General features: G+C 35.7%; 1 protein-coding gene across 7 annotated transcripts in view; it reads right to left on the minus strand.

The window, feature by feature from the left end:
- The window catches only part of CDH12 (cadherin 12), a 511,787-nt gene that overhangs the window by 339,381 nt on the left and 148,204 nt on the right, over positions 1–24,202 (minus strand). For 5 of the 7 annotated variants that reach the window (XM_048939406.1, XM_048939403.1, XM_048939399.1 and 2 more), the window contains one exon: positions 1,134–1,242. The exons of 1 other annotated variant lie outside the window; for it this stretch is intronic. The gene's annotated coding sequence lies outside the window, so the exon portion shown is untranslated. Of the gene's footprint in view, positions 1–1,133; positions 1,243–12,188; positions 12,219–24,202 lie in introns of those variants that run through there. One more of the 7 variants, XM_048939408.1, reaches the window with a different exon arrangement.

Here is a 24,202-nt window from a genome sequence, read left to right on the forward strand (position 1 = left end):
CATCAATGATTGCTTAGTATGGTATTCAGTCAGAAAAATTTCTTACTATGAAGAACAATATCAACACATTTTTTAAAAAGAGCACAATAAATAGTGGTTTTGTTTCTATATTCAGCTGAAATTAAACACCGACAGAACCGCAAACAACTCTCTACATCTGTTCGCCTTTTCTATGCAACTTCAGCAAGTGACAATCAGTATCCAGATCTTCCTCGCTCCGCATCTGCCTGCACATTAAGTGTCATAAGCCAGCATTCAGCAAAGCTGTAATGCACAAACTATTGCTGAATTTAATCATTTCACATCACTTCTACTTTCTTCTCTAGCATACACTTCATCATAGACCAAAAAGCTAAACAAGAACAAAAACTTTGCTGCCTTTCAGAGACTGTGCTTCAAACTTAATATACTCTCAGGTCAACACACATTACAATAAACTTCATTAAAATACAGAAAGGATGTCAGCCTCTATCTGCTTCTTTTGTTATTTCTTTTTCTTTTTTTGGGTACATATGAACAAAATACTCCAGTGTTTCATCATCACCAGGATTAGATTCTTGCCAAGAATATAGCAGTTTATAGTGTATATTTTGTTTATATACTATTTCCTAAGCAACAACCAAAGTAGACGACACATTAATAAACATGAGGCAACCTATGACATTGGATTTTTTTCCACCAAAATGAGACAAATACCATTTGACAAAAAGAAAACCCTTCAATTACAAGAAAACAGCATTATAGAAGTAAAGCTCAAAGACGAAATGTATTTCTGTCCTTTAAGAGGTGCAGTATAGACTATAGAAGTACTTTTGCTTTCTCCAATCTGCATGTAAATTGAAATAGCCCGAGAAGGGACTGGCATTTGTAAATAGTCTATTGCTTAATAGTACTGCAAACCTTGGATTCTATTAAATGTTTTTGTGGAGATATATATTGAAGATAACAGGTACTGGGACTTTTTTCCTAGGCCTAAAACAAATCTGTATTTAGTACATAAATAACAAAATAAAAATCCAAAAAAACTACAAAAAGAAAACTAAACTCATTACATTTTAACAGGGTGAGCTGATTATTGTTATGACCAGTCTTCAGAAGATAAAAGAGAAATCTACAGCATTTAAAAAGCCTACCTGTGAATAAGAAGCCACATCTTCCAAGATCTTACAGAATTGAAGTTCAGACCTTTGCTAGTCTCATTCACTGCAATTCTCAGCTGACTGGGTTACGGGTTACTACAATCTGCAAAACGTACAGAAATCAAATTGCCATTTTGAATAGTTTTTTCCCATGAACGTTTAAAAAAAAAAGGGGGGGGGAGGGTTGAAGGGGGAAGCCACCAACAAGCAATAAACCAAAACAGCAACAAAACAACCAAAGAACATATTACTAGCAAACTCAATCAAGCATAAAAATTGAGTAAGTCAGCAAACATCACTTCTTTGCCTTTTATGTGAATACGGCAAGGTAAGGAGTAGGACAGATACCCCCAGAACAGATGGATCTTGCTGAGCAAATAGCAGAACTAAATTGCTCACATTCCTAGTAGCTGCCTAAACTTCTGGGATTTTTACTGGAGATAGATATTACTGCAGAGCATCCTATTATGGCTGTGATTTGTATGCACTGCCATGGCTGGGTTTCCTTTGTGTCAGCTATCATTCATCGCAGCGGGAAAATAAACACACAAAGATTTCTCTGAAAAGGATGAAGGAGTGAAAACGTGAGCTAGTGACACTGCATATAATGCTCTGTTCTTTCCACAGTGCTGGTGCAGCCAATTTTGTCACTGCCATAATGTCTCAAATCAGTACTACATATGGTGGGGTGGTTATTTTTCTGCTAAGTGTCAGCTCTGCAACTCACATGAGCAATTTCTATAACAAGTCCATCCTGAATTGGTTCCTGTTCCAACTCTGAGATACATTTTTATTTGAACCTTGATCTAATTTTAGCTTCGCACTTCGTAAAAACAAACAAAACAAAACAAATAAACAGATTTATTTTCAATTACTTTGATAGGACTAAAACTTGGGAGTTCTTTGATGATTTTATTTGTTCAGCAGTTTGTACATTGGAAATTCTGAATGCAGATGAATTTGAAGAGAAAGGAATAGGAGAGAAGAGAAAAAGGAAATTAAAAAACAAGCAAATCCAAACCCGAGGCTGTCAGAATAGTGAAATATAGATGGCATTCTAATATAAAACTAAATTTGCAGAGAAAACTCAAGGGAAGACAAACAGCTGGAAAATAACCATTAACCCTTTTTTTTTTTTTGGACACCTAATATCTACTCTCTGCCAACACATTAGTTTACTTTAAATGCAGGCTTTTAGAAATTAAAATACACAGAAGTTATGTGAATTACATATGTGAAGAGAAACAAACCATTTATAAAAATATTAATAAGCCAAACCTCCATACTTCAAGTAGACATGAAATAAAAGCAGATAGCTTACTGCAATGTAAATTGTGTGCTTATAAACACATCACTTCTTTTCCAATAGTTCAACTACTCCCATATATTCATGCTGAGAGTTAACCTGCAACCATTTTCAGCAAACTAGGAAACTACAACGTCTTCAAAAATAAACCAGAAACCTTCTTTTAACTTCAGCGAAAGCAATAATTCCTGAAAAGTAAGTAAGGAAGAAAAGAATCCTAACACTGCACCAGTTTTTTGTGTCTCCGATAGTAAACTAACAGAAAACTGTTCTTCAATATTAGCTTTTCTTATTATTAAATTACATTTCATAGCAACTATTAATATTGACAATACTCATTTAATGGATTAAAAACACACTGAAGCATGTATCTAGAAATAAATACATTGCAGAAATCTAGAGATCACTGATGATGTAAAAATAATAGTAATAAATAGTACAATTTTAAATGAATGAGAAAATAAGGAAAGTCAAGGAAAAAAAATCAGTATTTGGTGTTAAGACTGCAAATTCATGTCTCTTTAAAAGTCTTCTTAATCTGGAGTGTAAAACCCAAGTATTTCATCGCTTGGAATTTTTACAGAAAGCATCAGCAATAAGAGAGAGATTATAATGACTTTTATTGCAAATAAGGACTGGATTGGTTCTGTAAACCTGATCGATTTTTTCTTGGTTGCATTGATTACACTTGAAAAATCTTTACTGCAAATACTCAGTTTATTTATTCAGCTGGAAGAAAAGTAAAGCATAAGAAGAATATTTGGATTAATCATTTAGCCTAGGGAGACTACTGGGATCTATGAGGCTACTTGAGTTTACTGGAAAATAGTCATGTTCACAAAGAAGTTTTCCAGCACATTCATAAATCGAAGTAAAAGCTGTCAGATTTGCTATTAGTGATGGAGCTGCAAAAAACAACATATGATAGGGAATCTGAATATTTGGTGAAATTTGAATTTTAGTATCTGCAGTTTGAATTGAAGAAGTAGACAACTTAAATCAACTAACCTATACTGCATGATATTATTGATTCTTGTTTCTTATCCTTTTCATATCTGTTCTGAATACAGTTTGTGTGGGGACAGAATCTTTAGCAGGGTCTGTTACAATAGGACAAGGGAAAATCATTCCAAAATAAATAAGGAAAGATTTAGATTGGGTGTAAGAGCAAGGGTGTTTTTTTGTTTGTTTGTTTGTTTGTTTTTTACCACAAGAGTGATGAAAGCAGTGGAACAGGTTGCCCAGGGAAATGGGGGATGCCTCATCCCTGGAAACAACCAAGGTCAGGCTGGAGAGAGCACTGAGCAACCTGATCTAGTAGGTGTCTCTTTTCATTGTCAGGGAGTTGGACTACATGATCTTTAAGGGTCTCTTTCAACTAAAATAATTCTATAATTCTATGAACTTCATAACTCTCTTCTGTCTGCGCCCTCTCACACATTCTTTCAGCTTTGATCTCATCACTCAAAGTGGCCTTCAGTGACGTGTTTCAATCAATCAAAGTGTGCATTAGAAAAGCAATGAGGCTCACACTCTCACAATCTACCAGATTGTTTCAAAAGTATAGAAGAATACACATAAGTAGAACACTTTTAGAAAAAAAGCATAAAAAATAATTTGCTTTTGCCTAAAATATAAATAATGCAGCTTAGAAGGACCTCATGTTGTTATTTTAGGTATCTATAAATATTTGACATTCCACGTAGGTTAGTTATGTACTGAGAAATTCACATCTCTGCTTTTCAGATGCACTCAGCCCTTTCGCACCATTTGAAAAACTGACATCCACGCCTGCCTTTCTTTTCACATTCCCTTTCCACCAACATCTATTCTTCACAAACAACAGGTTTTCGTGCAAAATACAAATTTGTGCCCATCATGTGCAAGGTCATTTAGAAAGAGCGTGATCATAGACTGAAGGGCTTTTTTATCCATCACTTCTCCCAGTGCTTCTCACTCTCATCATTCTGACATTTTACTGCCTGTTTACAGTCATCTGGGAGTCAAACGCACTAGAAGAACAAGAATGCCATGCAATTTTTTTACCTATTTCAAAATCATAATAGCCAGATTTGTACAGAAAAACATTTCCATCAGGGCGTATTTGGTAAATATGCTCTCAAACACTAATATGCAACAAGGCAAAGCAAATAATGCTGTCATGTTTACTCATTCACAAATCAATATTAAAGCAAGTAGTACTAACTCCTTTGCTGCAGCCGAGATTCCTGTGATTGAATTCAATAATAAAGCTTCCACAGATTACAGGGACGTGGGGTAAGTCTGCACGCACTAATGACACACCCCAGCACTGAATTTTCCTGTTTCTCCTCTGTGTAGCAGAAGTAAACAGTTTCCTGTCACTGCTGGCAGTATAAGGGATAAGCACTGGTTATACAAAGACAGTGTATATCATAAAATAACCACATTTGTTCACCATTTTAGCAACTGAAGAGAGAGACCTGAAAAGACACATTTGTATTCGAAAAAGACTCAACACAAATCTAGTAGGTTTCTATAGCAGCTTTATCCCTCCCCACAGAGAAAACTATACAACAACCTCTAAATATGTGTATTTTAGCATGAAAACTTCTAACAATATGAACATTGCCTGAATTTTAAGTAGTTTAATGTTCCTTATATTCTCTTCTGCTTTTTGTACTCTTGCACCAATACTTGCGCATTTAAACATTTCTACTACGGAATGTTGACTAGCTATTTAATTTAAATGATACAGGGGTCATGCTTTCCTTATTTGAAGAAAAAGAGCCAAGTCCTTACAGTAACAATACATAGCAGTCAAAGACATCATTTAAAACGATTAAAAACAAAACAAATAACAGTGAAAGGCAAGAATAAGCACCATTCAAGCAAGCACAAACTATACGAAAGAACATGACAAAACAAGCTTCTGGAACCAACAAAACATCTCCCCGATTTGCAGAAACTTTAAAGAACTTGCTGAAGAATTAGGGTACGTGACTGCATGTGCATTACAGCTGTATGCTCCACAGGTATAAGAAAAAGAAAGAAGAGAAATAGATTCCACTATCTATGGTGAATGCAACTGAGTTTAACTCAAAAGAGTAAGAAGGGGATAAAAGGAATCCTCAATCATTTTAATAAGAATCTGTGTGGTTCTGAGATTGCCAGCAAGTCAAATGATTTCTTACAGGATTAGATTATATTGGCTTCAGGTAGCATTAATAATTAAACTCAGGTCATCCAATTAAGGAAGGGAAAACAATGAAACACAGACAAACAGTTGTAAATCTCATTCCAGGTATGCATCATCTATTGACTCAGCATGGTTCATGTGCAATTGCCAGGTCAAACAGATTCATATAAAGTACTTGCTGAACTTCCTGAATGAATTGCAAATCAGTGAAAAATAAAGAAATCACTATTAACTTACATTTTTCCAACTGAAAATGGTGAAAACAGCCCTACGTAGTAGCAACAAGAAACTTAATTATAAAGATAATTAGAGTGGAATTTCTCATAAAAATTCCACTTTTATTAATGCTAATGAAACACATCAGGTGGATGACAAAGGAAAACAGAGTTCCTAATCTCTTAGCAGGAGCCTGATGGTTGCTGTGATGCTCTCCATATGAGCTCTCCAAAGAGCTACAGCTTTTCTCCTCCCCCATCTCCCAAAACACTCCTGAGGGTGAAAAATAAAAGTTGTTCCCTTCCTCCTCTCCTTCCTTAAACTCTGCCTTAAAGCCACTGGAAGCAGTAATTTTTGCATTTAGCCTACCAGTTCAGCAGGAACTGGAAGGAAACCAATCACCCATTTCACATGACAACTGCACTACGATCAGAGAGTAATGATTTTCAGTCACTACCAACTTGGCTTGAATCTGTACTACCAGCCCAAAGGTCAAAAGCTTTCTAACCAATTATCAATCTCCTGGTCCATCCAGCCCCTTCTATTGTCTTGATTTCCTTTGCAAGATTAATGCTGTTGCTATAGCTTAACCAAATAAGCCTCTGGATCTGACATTTACTTCAATATTGCAGATGCTTCTTCACAGAGACGAGACAAGAAAACTATAATAAAATAACTCCTATAAATATCATTTAGAATTAAATATTGACTGTGCAGGATTTATTTTGGAATTGACAAAGAACCCTTGTCACTACACTGAGTTGTATCTTATGGTCTCTTAGACATTGGGTTCACTTAAATCTGAATTTTTGGAAAGGAATTCATCTGGTTTCAAAAATCCAAAGTAAGAGTAATACATGTAAGGAATTCATACCCAGACAACTGAAAATCACCTTCTGGGCTCTAGACTGTTTGCCGTTAATCTTATTCCCCCATAAAGATGGCATCTAATAAAAGGAAAAGGACTGTAGGATTTATCTAGTCTGAAAAGATAGACCAGTTGTGACACTATCCAGCAGTTTCTTGCTATCTCCAGATCCAGAATATCATAGTTTATTTTGATGGTCTTAATTCCCCCCCTTCAATAACACACATATACCTCATAAAAAACAAGAAGTTCAATTAAATATTCTACTCCAAGAGAATTTTAAGATGATTTCTAAATATATCTCGCTTATTTTTCAAAATAAATTATCATAGCCTCAAAATATATTCAAGTATTCTGCTTTTGGGTGAACTCAAAGAACACTTGGTCTGAATGCATTTTTCAGTAACAACAGGGAACTGATGAAGAAACCACTGTACATAAATTCCTCTGTGAAATGATGTCATATGTCTACCTGATTAATGGCTGTAGGAACATAATTTACCTAAGTGGAAAAATAAATGGGTATTTCCCTACTCTGTCACCATTCTTTTGGTGCACACCTACTCATATACACTTGTAAGTGCATATATCTAGATCACATCTATAAAACAACAGATTTTTTTATTAAATATTTTCTTTTAAATCTAGCATATTTACTATTGGTATTTTATTTCCTTGATTCAAGTAAGAACAATTGATACATATATTTGATAAATTAAAATACTGAAAGAAAAAAAATTTGTCTCTACTTTCCCTCTAACAGTATTTTCATTGAGTGCAAGTGCTATGCAAAGATTGAACAGCACTAACAGAAATGTAATACACTGAAGCCATCTGTTCTCATTCAGTATCAGACATTACTGCACTTTTGATAGTCCTATTATTTTAACACTGCTGAAATCAGTTAAATTCATAAGGTAGCCATTATCTAGCACAAATACTTTCCACTTCAACATTTGTTTTTACACTAAAAATAGCAAATATTTTGAAAATAGGATTACAATGCAATTCCACACCATGCCCAGATTTGGAGGCTGCAGTTAATTCTTCTGCTTCTGGTCAGGCAGAAAAAGCAGCTCTTAAAACACAGGTTAAACACCATCCATGCAATGGCAACTTGGTGTTGCATTCTGCAAATTTCTCAGGATCCAAGATAATTTTTATTATCACACGGCAGTTTGAGAGAAGAAAAACTGCTCACTTTCTTCTGAACACCTGCAAAACATAATAGTTTTCTTCTACCATGCATTATATTTTATTTTCTGGTAGCAAGGGGATTTCTTTAATATTAGAGCCAGGAGTTTCTATTAGCAATTTATTTGTATATTTCCAAGTGCTCCAAGGAGGATATGTGACCTGCTCACCTACAAGGCTTTGCATCACTTTCCCCTGCTGTTAAATGAGTCAGCATTGGAAGATGTGATAGAGCTGGAGTCATGGGTAGTAATCCAAAAAAACCACCCAATTTCATGAAGAATACATCTTTCAGAAAAGCTCTGGATGTTGATCACGTTTGCAGCAAGTCAATGTTGCTATGATACAGATATGTGGAATGAGATACGTGTCTAATAAGCTAAATAACACAGGTATAAGTTTTGTCATTAATCGGATATAAAACATTCAGTACAGTTATAAACACTTGGCATGTCTAGCAACAGAATGAAACTGAATCTATCACACAGAGCTGACACTGAAAATTGTGAAAAACCATCATTCATTCATTTCAAAACATTTTTGTCCCTGTCCTTAAAAAATACAATACTACAGTGACTTATGCTATGACTTAGGGCAACTGTAAATAATAACAGATATTTTCATTTCTTTATAACATAATGTATTAATTCACTTTTCAAACTTCACAATTAAATATCTCAGTGACATATAAACAACCAAAATATTTTCATTTAAGATAAAAAAGTTGAATCACCATCCAGTGTACAAGGATTGCTCCAAAATAATGCCTCCTGTTTTATGTTGAGCTACAACATCAGTCAGATGATGGTGATACAGAGTAGAGGTCAAACCTTTCTATCAATATCCCATTACATTTTGTTGCCATGCGATAGATGGCAGCAGAGGGACAATCTGATAAAATGGTGTCTGATATGGAAGGGAATATGAAGCAAAGATCTGTAACTGAATTCCTCCATGAGGAAAACATTGCACCTACTGACATTCATCAATGTTGAATGCTTATGTAGGCCAAACAGTGAATGGGAGCACACTGAGGTGATGGATGGTGTTTCAGCAGTGGTGACAGCAATGTGAAAGACAAGCCATGTTCTGTTTTAGCTATGCAGATTTTTTACAAGTGTGGCATGCAGACCCTTGTTCACCTCCGGAAAAGATGTGAATGGTGGTGACTATGCTGAAAAACAGTGTTTTGTTGTTGAGAATTTGCTCTAACTATGTTATTGTACTCTTTATATCTGTTGTAGCTCGCATGGAACTAAAGAGGAGCCATTACTTTCAGAGTTACCTATGTATTTTGTTGTCAGTTACAACTCATAACTAAGTTAATTATTTTTCCTGCCATCTTTGGAGTGAGAACTGTTCTAATACTTCTATACCAAGCTCATGACAACATTATTTTATTCTGCTATTACATACACAGCTTCTTTGGCTACAACTAGTCCTGGGGGTGCTAGGACTTGATTTTGTTTTGTACACCTTTCCCCAATAGGCACTCCAACTTAAATTTTGTGTGGTTGCTGTGAGCAAGTACAGATCCAAAGAGAGTAGCATATTTTGTTAAGGTTATTAAGTTGCTTTTGGAGATGCTATAAATAAAATAAAAAATCACCAGAAATGAGTAGAGGATTTTCTGGCATTATTATATGGATATTGTTTGTAGTGTTCCTTAGTAATAACACTGTCATGCTACTTCTAGTTGGAAGTTCAGTACACGGTTGGAATAGTTTCTGGACTACATGCAATTTTTCAAAATGATGCTGTAATTAACGCTAACTAGCTATAGAATCTCAAAGGAATTAGCTTACTACCTGTCTGGAGAGGCTCAGAAGCAGCACTTCTTTAACATCATAAAAGTTAAGTACAAATAAACCACTGTGCTCACCAAGCACAGTAGGAAACCAACTGCAGACAATATAAATAGCTATTGATTGTGATTGCTAAGTTATGAAAGAAAAACTTTCCTGCTAAAAAAAATTGTCAAATCATGAATATAAGAAAGGGTATCTGAAACAATGTAAAATTTTGACAACAAATATTGTCAGTTAATAATCTTAAAATTCAATTATTTGAAAGAACAAAATGCATAATTGACTTCCATAGCTTGAAATCCCACATTCACAGTCAAATCAACGTTACAGAGTGGTAAAAATTCTATGCGGTTATTCATACAAGATGACTGGATTTGGAAGACATAAAGCAGTGGAATGAAGTAGAATAAGACAAATATTCTCAGGAGGACCTGAAAAAGTAGTCAAAGTCCATACAGATGTGATGCCAAAAGCCACAACTCCACAATTGTAGCAGATGGGGAATAGGTGCAGACTAAACACAATTCAAGATTCCTTTCATCTGCCTTCCCTTCCTTCTCATACTATTATAAATATTATGGCAATTAAGGGCTTTCTACTGATCTTCTGTATAAGGTTAAATTTGCTCTTGATGGCTATTTCATATTGAAACATTAACAAAGATAACTGGAAAATCCCACCAGCTTGCAACTCCATTTTACCAAAAAAGTATGTGAATTTTCTACAATGCAGAAAAGTTTTTTTTCATTCTTCTCCTTCTTGAAAATGAAGCAGTGAAGTAGTGTTATACATACTATTTCATACTATCATTTACATAGACACAGATATAACTAAGCAGCCAGAAACTCTGTTCAGTAATATTAAAAGCTCAGAATTTTGCAGAATTTTATTAACCTCCACTATGAAAGATCCTACTACTTCCTTGTAAATTTATCATTTTAATCCAGTTAATTGAACTTTATCTTTTACCTGAATTAATATGCATTATACCTTTTGTACATGCAACTCTTAACAATGTTTTTCTATTCCTGCCTATAAAACTATTTTCCCAAAGAGTGAGACTAAAAAATATGGAAAAAAGACATAACAATAGCACATCACCTTGTTATTGTCAACTCAAGGGCACACCTGGAGATTCAGATGGCTGGGAAAAAGTCCACAGCTGCGGTAAGCGCTGCATCCTATTAGAATTTCATGACAAGCATAGCAGTAGTTTTACATATGAATATACCCTCTGCAGAGCATGAAAACTTTATGATTCACTTAACTACCCAACATTGGAGGAACACACTACGCATAAGGGAAAAAAAGAAAGAGCCTGGAGCAGAGGTAATGTTCTTGCTGCTCACCAGAGTAAGAACCACAGCTCTTTTATGTCTGTAGCAAGTCACTGAGATGAGACTAATTTAGCTTAATCCAGCTGGAATAGAGGAACAAACAAACAAAGCTCGCTCGTCTCTGTATTTTCCTACTTCACTGAAGCAAGCATTTCTGCCAGTAATATTACAGGCTGCGTCTGAGAAGTTAAACTGAAGTGTTAAATGAGACACTAGGCAAGTCTTCTTATTCTATTAAAAACAGAGCTGCCAGTTAGTTTCCTTTCGGCTCTGAGAAAAGTATGCAGTAGCAATTCTCACAGCGTCCTTGGTAAGAGTGGGTTATGATTTCATCCTCCTGTATGAGTCTGAGCCAGAACCAAGAATTTGAGAATAATCATAATTCTCATTCATTTAAATTCTCTCAGCTTCACAACGCCTAATCAAACCTCTCACCCATAAGGGGTCAACAGCAGTGTCTTCCTCACATAGACTGGCAACCATATCCTGATGATGAAGAACATCACGAGCTGTGCATTTCGGCCGACTGTGAGAAGACAACTGTTAATTATCTGGGAAGGCAGGTTAGTTTTCTATACTATTCTACACTATCAAATATTTAATCTAAATATCACCATAAATCTTTTCCATCTAACTTGATTATTTTTTTTAACCAATTTTTCTCGTGTATTACTTCATAATCAGGACATCAGTAAAAACAGAAAGGCTCCTGGTCAGCAAATGGGCAGTGCTTGGACCAGCAAGCATAAGAGGAAAGACTTTGCACCACAGCAATCCAGAGCTAACACTCACCTGAGCTAGCTCGTACAGCAACAAGGACAATATAAATCAATGAAAACTGAAACACATTAGCATTGCCTTTATCAGCACACTGATAGGGCAGTTCTGGAAAGCACTACCTCATTTTATTCATATTACATTAAAATAAGAAAATTCAGTTTAAACCATATTTATTACAATATACCCTATGTGACAGGCATTTCCTCTAATGCAAATGAAGGTAATAAAAAAGATTGTCCTGCTGAAATTTCAGCTTCAGAATCCTCTATGCACAACATAAACTTCATCTACACATTAGGGTAAGGTCAAATTTTGCTATCAGTAATTGGTTTAAATGGCTTTTATTAGTATTCATGACTTACCACTGGATTTGAATTTGGCCTGCATTTTCACGTTGACAAGCAAAAGTTCCCAAAAAGAACCATTCCTGAGGACTACCTTGATAAATTCTGAGAGAGACCACCCAAAATAACAATGTGTTATTGTAAGAAAAAAAATGCACCCTCATGGGAGCAGAAGGGTTGAAAAAAGAACTGCTGAAGTGTTCATAACAAAAATTGCATTAAAAAAAAAAAAAAAAAAAAAAAGAAGAAAGAAAGGAAAGAATAGGAAAGAAAAAGTGTGCAAAGGCTGCAAACAATCTGTTGGAAAGCTGCCAAAGCTTAGTACCAGCTGCACAGCCAGGTGGGAGTTTTTGTTGCATGACAGAGAAAACTGTCAATCTAACAGCACTGTTTTTGTACCACATGAAGTGATATTTTGGAAGGGTTAGTAGGTACGTTAGCAGTAATTAATCCTTGTGTCAGGAAAAGCTTTAGCTAGAAGCTTTGTTAATGAAAGGTGAAAACCTCTTCCTGGAGATTGTAAAAACTAAGCAACTACCTAGTTCCTGAAGTACTTCTATGAAGATGGATAATGGATGTAGTTTTTTTTTGTTTTGTTTTGTTTTTTAATTCTCTTGGCAAACACAAAGTAATTTTGGAAGTCAGCTCAGCTAGTGCACGAAAAAAGAGTATGTTTAAACAATAACCACACAATTTTAAACATGTTTGATAAAAGTGATCGATATTACAAGGTTTTGTATACTGATATTTTGCTTATTTGGGTTTTATCTTTGAGCATAGAAAAAACTGAAATTACAAAATTTCTCTTTCAAACACAATTTTGGATTAAAGCTCTTCATATTAGTACAAAATCTTTCTATATTACAAGCCTTTCCATACACACAATAAATTAAAGGACACTTCATTTCATAAAACACTGATTTGTGTTGTTCCACATCTTCAGCTCAGAATATATATATATGGTTTTTTTTTTTTCCTTTAATTATTCAAATGAGTGTTATGGAGGAAAAAAAGAAAAAAAAAATTATTTCTGAACTAAATTCATCACCCTTGCAATGACTGACTGAAGTAGAAATTGAAATGAATAGATGACATTGTATTGTGCTTTTTTGGTTCAACTTTGATGTTCATTATTCCCAAGAAAAAGATAACTTTTTTAAAAAAAATTTAATTATTGCTTTGATGCAAGTTTAAGGCAAACATAAATTATAAAAGAAAACCAATTAAAAACTATTCTGTAGCTGTAAAAGAAGTAGTAGCAAAGAACCAAAGTTAAAGGTTAGAATTCATTGTATGATTCTTCAGTCACTTGAATATACTTTACTCTTACTGAAGGAGTAAAATGCATTACATTCATTTCTAAACCTCTTCACATTCAAAGATATGTTCCCTAATTAGTAATGGAAGAACAGTTATTTAGTAATGTAAACTAAAACAAAGATAGGAGTTTAGATTTATTTGTCCAAGGAACCTTGAAGTTTTAAAGCAAGTGAAAGAAAAAGGGGGAAAAAAAACAAACACAACATGATGTCTCACATTGGTATTCCAAAGGAAAGTACTACTGACAAGATGTTACAAGAACTATCATAGTTACAGGCCAAGAGAGTAAATTAAAACTGCTATGATAGTTCATCATACATTTTTACAAGCCAAATAACACAATGCTTGAGATTGCAATCTGTTTCCACAACGCATTTTTAAAACCCTGATGTTGTGATCAAACTGAGCAGTCCTCAAGCCTCTGCTGCACAAGTAGGGCAGCACAAGTCACATCTACAGATTTGTTTCTGGTTTGCCTTTGCAGTAAGAGCCCATGAAGTTTAGTCATAGGACAAAAATTTTTACAAAAAAGTTTAAAGGCTACTTTAATGAGAGCTCCTCAGTGACCTTTTCCCATTTACTTTCTCTCCTAATGACTGGCTTCCTTAAAATTAGATTAACTGTTCTTACTTTACCTAAAAGAATGAAATATGGCTACCATAACTGAATGTGTCTTAGCATGAAGAACATTATGAAATAATACATCAAAATAAGCTCTTGAAACAAGTAGATTTGGGTAAGAATACAGTGTAAATAAAATGCAACTGCATTGTAAGGACTTGCACAGTGGACAAAAATTAAAACAAAAGCTATCAGCAGGGGGTTGGAACTAGATGATCCTTAAGGTACCTTCCAACTTTAGTAATTCTATAATTCTATGAACATTCCAGTGAGAAGAATTATTGTTTCTTACTTTGATAATAAGAAAAAGTATGAACAATTATAGAAGTAACATAATTGTGAAATTGGTAAGTAGCTAACAAACCTGGACTATATACTGAAAATGAAGTACTACTGATTTTTCTCTGTTAAACATAATTAAGAAGTGTTGCTTTTGCTCTGAGGTCTATATAAAATAAGATTACAAGTCACGCGCTTCTTTGGGTACTCCCAGTATTTTAGCTTTCTCATTGAAGCTAACAAGGATCACAGTGAGAGAAGTAACTACACAACACGTGGACAATTTTCTTCTAAAGACCAAATGACAGAAAGCTTGAAAAATGAAAGCCTCCTCACCATTCGTAAGTCTCAGATCAGCTTCACTTGTGGGTGAAATACGGATGAAACTTGTGGGGTTTTACTATGATTACAGCTTGTTGGGTGTTGTAACAGGATAACCTCTTGCCGCCACACAATATAGAAACTGATGCCAAAATTACAGAGGTAAGTTTCACAACAAAGCAAAGAAGGTGAAAAAAAATCATTTTCAAAACAGATTTAAAAAAAGATGCAAAGTAGAGACTTAAAACAAAATTTGTTCTCTTGTGAAAGACAATTATCTCCACAGACAAAAAACATTTATTTACTTTACGATCCTAGTATAAGGCACTGTATGAGAATATTACCCGCCACCATTCCCCAGGGATGCACTGAGAAATCTATTATGAACACAGACAGAGAAATTATTTTGCTTCTCTCTCCGCAGTCTTTAACAGAATCCAACCAATATACAAGGAATAGTGGGAGAACATAAAAATAAGACTAACCTATACATACACACATGTAATTAAGATAAAAATTTGAAATATATATGCATAAAGGAGAGAGAGCCTTTTAACAATCTGGACTAAATTTGAATTGCAATCCTTGAAATGAACCAAAGATAAAAGAACTCCGATAAGAAAAGAAATGTACAAATTTCTTCTACACTTGTGCCACCTACTGGATATTGCTGAAAGCCACTATGGAAAGTGCATTCAGATAGCTGGCAGAATTCCAGAACACTTATTTTTTTAAAAGTACTCCCTGGTAAATTCAAAACTGAGATGTAATAATGCAGCTGGATGTTTAAGTCCTGAGAAATTGCTAAGTTCACAGAGCAAGATTTATCAAGCTCCCTAGAATAACTTCTCCAATCCACCTGGGTCAGATTTCTTGGAAGGAGTTTTACTGAAATTTGTAAACTGAAGAATTCAGCTTGTACTGACAAGGATGTTCAAAGCAGCAGAAGTAGAATTTCATACAAGAGTATCTGTTTCAGTGTTCAAAAATACATGGATAGAACACTGTATACATTGATAACATTGAGTTATCAATGAATCCAGTCTGGCTGGATGTGCTTGGAGTTTTTTGTTTTTTGGGTGTTTTTTTTTTTTTTTTTTGCAAGTAACATAACAAAAAGCTTTATTTTCTGTGTATTAATATATATTGCCTATAACAATAATACCGGCACATTCATTATACCAGATGACACAGAATTCCAGATTCAACAATACAAAGAAGCATTCCTCTGTGCTGAAATGTAAACCCTTATGCTCTTTTGCCGCAGTCCAGTCTTTTAAGATGTTGTTCACTGAACTAGAAGCACTGGAAAGATTTTGATAATAAAGTAGCTCAATGTAAATTTATGCTACCATTGTGGGAATTTTTGAGAAGATCAATGAAATTTGAACATCAGACTACACATGTCCCGGCTACTCTTACCCAAAAATACTATCTGAAAAAATGAATGGGAAAAAAAAAAAAAAAAAAAAAAAAAGGAAAAAAGAAGAAAAATCTCAGGTTTTTAAAATCTTGGAACACAACAAAGTATTATAATGTTTTCAGGAAGCAAATGAAATGTTTGAAACGTTTTTGAATGTCATCTTTATAAAATCAACTCAGTGTTAAACTGAAGTACATCACACAAATTTGTCATTGTTACCAAAGCTTGGATCTGTATCTGTACACAGAGCTTCACATAAATACACAATCTTAAGAATTTTTGGTGTTTGTCGTAAGTAAATGTTGAATTAGTTATATTGAGTAACCCAAATTAACAATGATGAGGGCATCGTTTAAAATAAAAAGTGCTTTTCTCTGACTGAACTCTGGAATAAAATCCATGGCTGGATTCCACAAGGGTGGACAGCTGCATTATGTATACCGTGCACTAATAGCCAGAGGCTTGTTGAGTGTGTCTAGGATTTTATACCTTTATACAGTTTCCTGTTAGTGTAGAATACAATTTGAGAGATTAACACTACTGTGGACATATATATGCTTTCCTAAACTGCATTTGGCACTGCAAATTAAGACTGAAAAAACTGACAGAGTAGAAAATGATAACTCATCTCAGAATCTGTTAAGAACACTAGGCTTTTATCTTCTCATTCTGCATGATCTTACTGCTCACATATTCATCCAAGTGCTGGTACTTCTTTAATGCCATAGTGCTGTGCTGATTCAGTTCTGCTGCCAAGTACTTATCAGCAATTCTTTCTGTAACTTGGTTAGGAGCATCCTGGAGGGTGGGATTTCTGTAACAGTGAGATCCAGTTCACTTTTCAGTTACCATTTATATGTTCATAAAGGAAATATGCATGCATATGTATATATATATATATATATACATACATACATATACACACATATTTGCAAGAGTTGTTCTTTACCAAGCGAGGGAATTTAGTTTTACATCTCTGAAACTTAAGAAACTCATGTTATATCATGGCCTAAGGTCTTAATAAACTCTGTATAGCTCAAGACTCAGGCACTTACATAGCTAATTAACATACATTGTCTGTGCGCAGTAATCAAAGTCAGGATATGTAAGCATGGAATTATTTCAGTATAACTCTACATAGACCACCTAGAATGTAGAAACAAAATATTAACGTGCAATAGAATTTTGCCACCAATTTTTCATCCATTTCTCTCCTGCAATCACATGCCTGACTGCATTTCACATTCTTGTCTGCATGCATATTTGCAAACATCTCTAAAAGTAAGAAACAGCAGCAACAGAATTTTAAATTTTTGTTAATACAGTTTACGGTAATGCTTACGTTGTATTTATTACTACCTTCACTAACTTTGCTCGTAGCAAGGCTCTAGATAAGAAATAGGCTGTATCTCCTACGGTTCAGCAGTTCTGCAATTAAGGCAGCGGAAGATATCTTGCATAACCTCACTGCCTTTCCAATTTTTGCAGCCAAACAAGTTAACCAGCAAAGGTCTAAACCCAGACTAATAGAATGACATTATGTGGGCCTATATCTATCTGTATAAAATGTATTAGATATTGTGGATCTCATACATATCTCCAGCTGAACGTCTAACAACTTTAAGACAATTTTCTCCTTTCAACATGCAGATGGGATATACAGAACCATCCCCCTGGGAAGGGACCTAAAAAAGATAAAGTTGAATGGATGGATTACTTTAGGGTTGACCCAAAGACACCCAGATGTCTTGGTGGAGAAGATGTACGTGAGCCAGCAGTGTCCGCCTGCAGCCCAGGAGGCAGTGTCCTAGGCTGCATTACAAAAGGGGTGGCCACCAGGGAGAAGGGGGAGGTGATAGTCCCCCAATACTCAGCTCTTGTGAGGCCCCATCTGAAGTAGTGCATCCAGGCCTGGGGCCCCAGTACAGGAAGGACATGGAGCTCTTGGAGCAGGTCCAGAGCAGGGCCACTAAGATGATCAGAGGGCTGGAGCAACTCTCCTATGAGGATATGAGGAAAGGTTGAGGTCACTGGGCTTTTTTAGCTTGGAGAAGAGGCAGCTTAGGGGAGACCTCATCGTGGCCTTCCAGTATTTGAAGGAGCATATAAACAGGAGGGGGAACGGCTGTTCATGAGGGTGGATAGTGATGGAACAAAGGGGAATGGTTTTAAATTGAGACGGGAGATTTAGGTTAGATATTAGCAGGAAGTTTTTCACAAAGAGGGCAGTAACCCACTGCAACATATTGCCCAAGGAGGTTGTGGATACCCCATCCCTGAAGGCATTTAAGGCCAGGCTGGATGTGGCTCTGGGCAGCCTGACCTAGTGGTTGGTGACTCTGCACATAGCAGGGGGTCAAAACTTGATGATCATTGCAGTCCTTTTCAACCCAGGCCATTCTATGATTCTACAATGATTCTATGATGGACAGCCATGGAGCTATCCAGGAAGCCTGTTCCAGTGATTGTGTTTGGCCACCTCCACAGTGAAGACATTGCTCCTCATGTTGAGCCTGAGCAGCACCTGGCAGCTTTGTGCTATTCCCTTTCTGCCATTGGTGACCAAGAGCAGAGCCCAGCACCTTTTGCCTTCTTGGCTGCCAGAGCACACTGTTGGCTCATGCTGAGCCTGCTGGCACCAGCACTTCCATGTCCCTTTTGTTAAGCTGCTCTCCAGCCACTCATCCCCAGTTTGAACCTTTGCCCAGCATTGCTCTGTCTCAGGTGCAGAACCCAGCATGTATTCTTGTTAAATTTCATGCTGTTGCTGTGAGTTCACATTCCCCTGAAAAGACTTTTGTCCCTAAAGAGAGTTCAGAGCACTTCCTATCATCAGTGAATTTATTAAGCATGTATTCAATGCTTGCATCCACATCATCAATAAAAACATAAAACCTAGTTGGCTATAACACAACCCTGGGAAATAGCCCTGATGACCAGTCACCAGCCAGGCATGGCCCTATTCACTATAGCGTTCTCTTTCAGCCTTATCATTAGCAGATATTTCATTACCCAGAGTAACATATACCTGCTTATCTCACAATTGGACTACTGGCCCATGAGAGACAGCATCACATGAAAATACAGCAAAAAGTAAGGAATTTGAATGCAGACAATAGAAAAAAACTTGCCTATTATCATATTCTCCTCTGAAGGAAAGTACTATAAGTTCAAAATCCTATTTTCACAAGATGTGTAGCATTAAATTATTCTATCTTGAGTTTTTATATTCTGTGTAGTACAGTTTCAATTAATTATGAGAAGGACACTTAATCTGAGGTCAAAGGATACTGTCAGGCCATAAAGCATCAGAAGATAGGCTGTACTTACCATAAAAAAAATAAGTGAAACGCATGCATCTGCTAGATATTTGCCAATGCCTGCCAGCAGGCATATAATTAGAGTCCATTACCTTGTACTGCGAACACATATTTAAAATTGAGAATATACTTAAATACAACCTGTCTTGTCAAAAAAATAAAATAATAATGCATTAAGTCCTATAAAGGACAAAGCATTTCTCTTGTACATAACACAAGTTTTTTTTTTTTTGTTTTTTTTTTTTAATATAAGGAAGGTGCTCTTATATACAATTACGAAGATGTTAACTTGAACACTTTCTCCTTTAATAACAGAACATTAAAGCATAAGATACAACTCCACATTCCAATACAAGGGGCTTGCTGAAAAATATAAGCCACATCTAAGCACTGAAAGGTTAAAACACACTTTAGAAACTTTAGGAAGCCAAAATCTTTGAACACAGTTGTCTGCTGTCTGTTTTAAATGTTGTGAAATACGGTATTCATTGTTCATAATCTACTCAATTTACTTTCAAAAGGAATATGGGTGTACAACAGGTTTAATAGTGCTTGGTGCCTAAGGAGGGAATCTCTGATTGGCTAAGAGAGTGCTGTTAGAGCAGGTGAACTGCTCAGCTGGAAGCACAAGACAAAGTAGGCAATGACAGCAATTCCACACAGAAGGAACCTGCAGACACGGCACAGGCTGCAAGACTCCTGAGCAGATGCAAGGAGTGGATGTACAGCCACGTCTTCTGAGGTGGCAGACAAAGTCATTCTCCTAAGCATCTAGAGCTAGATGTATGAGGTTTGCTGCATCTGAAGATATAAATTTAAAACACTGGGTAAGCAAGTCCATGGTGGAAAAAAACACTCTACAAAGATAGAATGAGCAAGGAAAGAAATTGATGTCAGCTCCTTTTATTTCCAGCTGTCACAAATTGAATTTTAATTTGTTTGAAAAAATACACCTTGCTCTAGTTGGTGTTTTATTAAACCTCAGTTAGAAGTTGGTATTCTCAATGTATTTATTTTAGCAAAAAGGTGCAGGCAGATGCACCCCAAGGTCCTGACTGACAAAGACCTTGCCACTGATATGTAGAATAGCAATTAATATTTGATAAAAGTCATAGGTACAGAAAAGTTTTTCATTTATCTCTTACATCATCATGAAACAAAACAACTGCACAGTACAGCTACTAATGCAAGAGTTCCAAGGTGAATACACCTGATCTTCACCAGTATCAAAACAGACATTTTAAAGGTGCCATATAATTTCTAATAAATAGGAATACATAAAGTTGTTTTCTTTATCACTAACAAAAAAGTAATAGTGATATTTTGAAAAGAAGGGTAGTTTTCAGTGTTTTAATACAATCACATTCCTAAGAGGAAATAAAATATGAGAGGAACTCTAAAAGAAATAGCTCTTTATTTATTATTGCTTATTTATTATGCTGGCCCACATCAGAGACCGTGGTGGTATGGTAGTATTGGTGGTATGACAGCAGAGGATGAACCTTCCCACCCAGGTTCTTATAAATTTTGTTGCCACATGACAGATGGCAGAAGAGGGGTAGTCTGATAAAATACTGATACTCACAGAAGTGTGTATCAAGCCAAAGTGTCACTAAGCTTCTCCATGAGGAAAAAATTGCATCCAGTGATATTCATCTGTCCACTGAACGTTGGTGGAGACCAAGCAGTGGACACAAGTACAGCGAGGTTGTGGATGATGCTTTACAGAAGTAGTGACAGTGACGTGAAAGACAAGCTGTGTTCTGGATGGTCATGCACAATTCACATTACAAAACAAAGAGCATCTTGATCAGCTCATCCACACAAATTGTCCAACAGTTGCGACCACATTGAAAAATAGCATTTTGTAGGCAAGAGTTTGCACTATCAAACACTTATTGTGCTCTTTGTACCTGTTGCAGTTTCCATGGAAATAAATAGAAAGCATTACTTTTGGAGCAATCTACATACATGATACAAACAGATGATCATTTCCAATTATAAAAACATTTTCTCCACTAATTATACAAAAAGGAGAAGGGACCTTATCAACACTAAGTACCACTGTACAGATAGCAGTTCAACAAATACCCCAGTCAGAAATGCCCAAAGAGTTCTGCATGGTCTGTGTGTAAATACTTTTTTTTTTTTTTTTTAAACTAAAACAATGGTAGTCTGTTGAGGACACCAACAGAACAAAAGAGAACATTTGAAGAACCATCTTGAGAAAAAGAACAAAGTTACTCTGTTCTTTGAAACCCCATTCAGAGTTCTTACAATTTAAGTCTTGAGACCTGGATGAAAGAGCTAGTTAAAGGGAATAGTCCTTAAAACTACGATTATGAAGACTCTTCAAAGTCCTAGTTGAAAGTCTACATAATAATTTGACAGTTTGTTTTCACTTTTGTACCACTGATAAAAGATATTAGGCTTGTATTTCATAAAGAGGAGACAACGTTGGTGATAAATATAGAAGTCTGAGGTATAAAAATCACCTATTTTAGGTGATTTTAGTTTAACATATTTTCTCCGGGCATATAGAACAGAAGAGCTCAATAAGAACACTTAAATTTCACAGTCTTTCCAGATTCCTTTTAGTAACTCTCCTTTCACATGGGCAACCAGAAGGACCAAAAGGGATCTCAGATGTTTTTCTAGGAGATGGAAAGGCCAGCTTTATGTTACCAGAATAATCCCTCAAGGACTGAGGAGTAGATGCCACCCAGCATCAGTAGCTTACTGAGTGCTCAGCACAGGCTATGCAGAAAGCCTGGTACTCTTTATTTTGGGGTATGGAAAGCATGTGAGAAAACACCAAGAATAAGGACAGGTTACAGTAAGTTCTCAAGAAACCTTTCTAGAGGAAAGAGATTTTTTCTATACTACTTGGGACTACAATCTATTACTGCAAATAGACTAATAAGGGGATTTTGTATTCAGATTGAGATTATATTTAGGCTGATACTAAAATCCTGGCTTTATATAAATAAATACCTATGGCGTATTCCTGTTGCATGCAACAACATTTTGAATGCAAATGAGGCACTTGCAATGCTTTCATTGTCCTGTGAGTTTTTGCCCAAGTCACAAGCATCAACTCTAACATGCTTCCATGGACTGAAATAGAAAGGTGGTGAAACTATCTTTCAGTTCTTACATTTCAATGCTTTTTACTCTTCTACCTACACAGACTATCAAAAACCAACATACAGTCTATAGTTCTTAACATCAGACTCCAAAAATAGCTAAGTTCAATGTCCGTGTTTGCAGAATTTAACATGAATTTCTTTTTCACCATCATCCATTGCCAGAATTAGCAAGACTTAAGTTAAAAAGTAAAAATAAAAAGAAATACTAGAAATATGGAACAGTGCAATTGTCACTTCATTCAGGGGGGTTCCTGGCTGGTGGATCATTTCTGAACTAGACAAATTATTAGCTTGTTTTAATGAAAATCACACTTATTTTTCATTTCACACCATTATTTTTCATGGCTTCATTGTTCTAACAGTAAATTTTATAAGAAATTCATTATGTTACAGTCGAACAGCTGCTTTGTAAACCGAGTACCTTATCAAGTTTTTTCTTTTTTTTTTTTTTGTTTGTTTTTGTTTTTTGTTTTTTGTTTTTTACCAGCTCCAGTACAGGGAATACTCTACTAAGTTAGCAGTATATTACACTGCCATCCAAATTCATCAGCTACAGTATACTTCCTTTTTATTTAATAATAAATCGCATCAGAGATTGAATAAAACATGGGCATAGGATGAATCAGTGAAATATTTGTCAAGGAAAATCTGGAATAAAGAGAATAAAGTGTCAAAAAATTATCCAAGAACATAAAAGAAACAACTAGAGGGGAAAAAGAAAAGTTAATTGTGTCCTTCACCCCACAGCTATATTAATTTGTACATGAAATGAATTTTAAGAGGGGAGGAAAACAGCTGCCAAGCTGAATGAGAATGTGAGGGAGAGCAGAAGTCTTGAGGAGCAACAGGAAAAGATGACGATACCTAAAAACATCATATGAAGTGCAGCCTTGGCAAGGGGCAACAGAAAATCATTAACTTGAACTTCTTTAATCTGTTACCCAAGCATTCACAGAAACCACTACCTACAACTGCTTTCTTGACCCTTTTCCTCCTCAATGGACAGCGCTCCTTCTCCACCTTACCACCAGACTTCCAGTTCACATTCACTCATTCAGCAGTATAAAAGATGACCAATCTTTTTTTTGTTTTTTATATGTAGATGCTTGGTATTGTGACCACTCACTACAAAAACTTAAAAGAAATACAAATAGCATTGTTCAATGATAGACTAAGCACAGGTTAGCTCAGCTCATGCAAAAAATTTATATATACATACATATATATGTACATACATATACACACACACATATAAGTGAGCTCACAGAGCTTACAACTCGTTCTGTCTGGAACTAAATAGAAGCAACACAATACTGAGGTGTGAGGGCAGATAACTCAATGCTGCCATGTTAAGTAGCCTGAGCAGAGAAAGTCCTGACCACTGAGTGAGAAGAGAAATACCATTACAAGCACTATCATGAGGAAGGTCTGTATTTCACAGACTGTTTAAGGTGGAGTTATGGCAAGAACAGCTGAGCTTCATGAACAGCAAAATGGCTAGAATTGGAAATCCCTTTCAGGAGGGGGGCCTGGCAAAGCCAGCAAACCTTCAGTAAACACTTCAGTCACAGTCTGAGACAGAGATCACTTTGGTAATGA

The sequence above is a fragment of the Lagopus muta genome, chromosome 3 (genome assembly GCF_023343835.1).
Source record: "Lagopus muta isolate bLagMut1 chromosome 3, bLagMut1 primary, whole genome shotgun sequence".
Classification (NCBI taxonomy): domain Eukaryota; kingdom Metazoa; phylum Chordata; class Aves; order Galliformes; family Phasianidae; genus Lagopus; species Lagopus muta.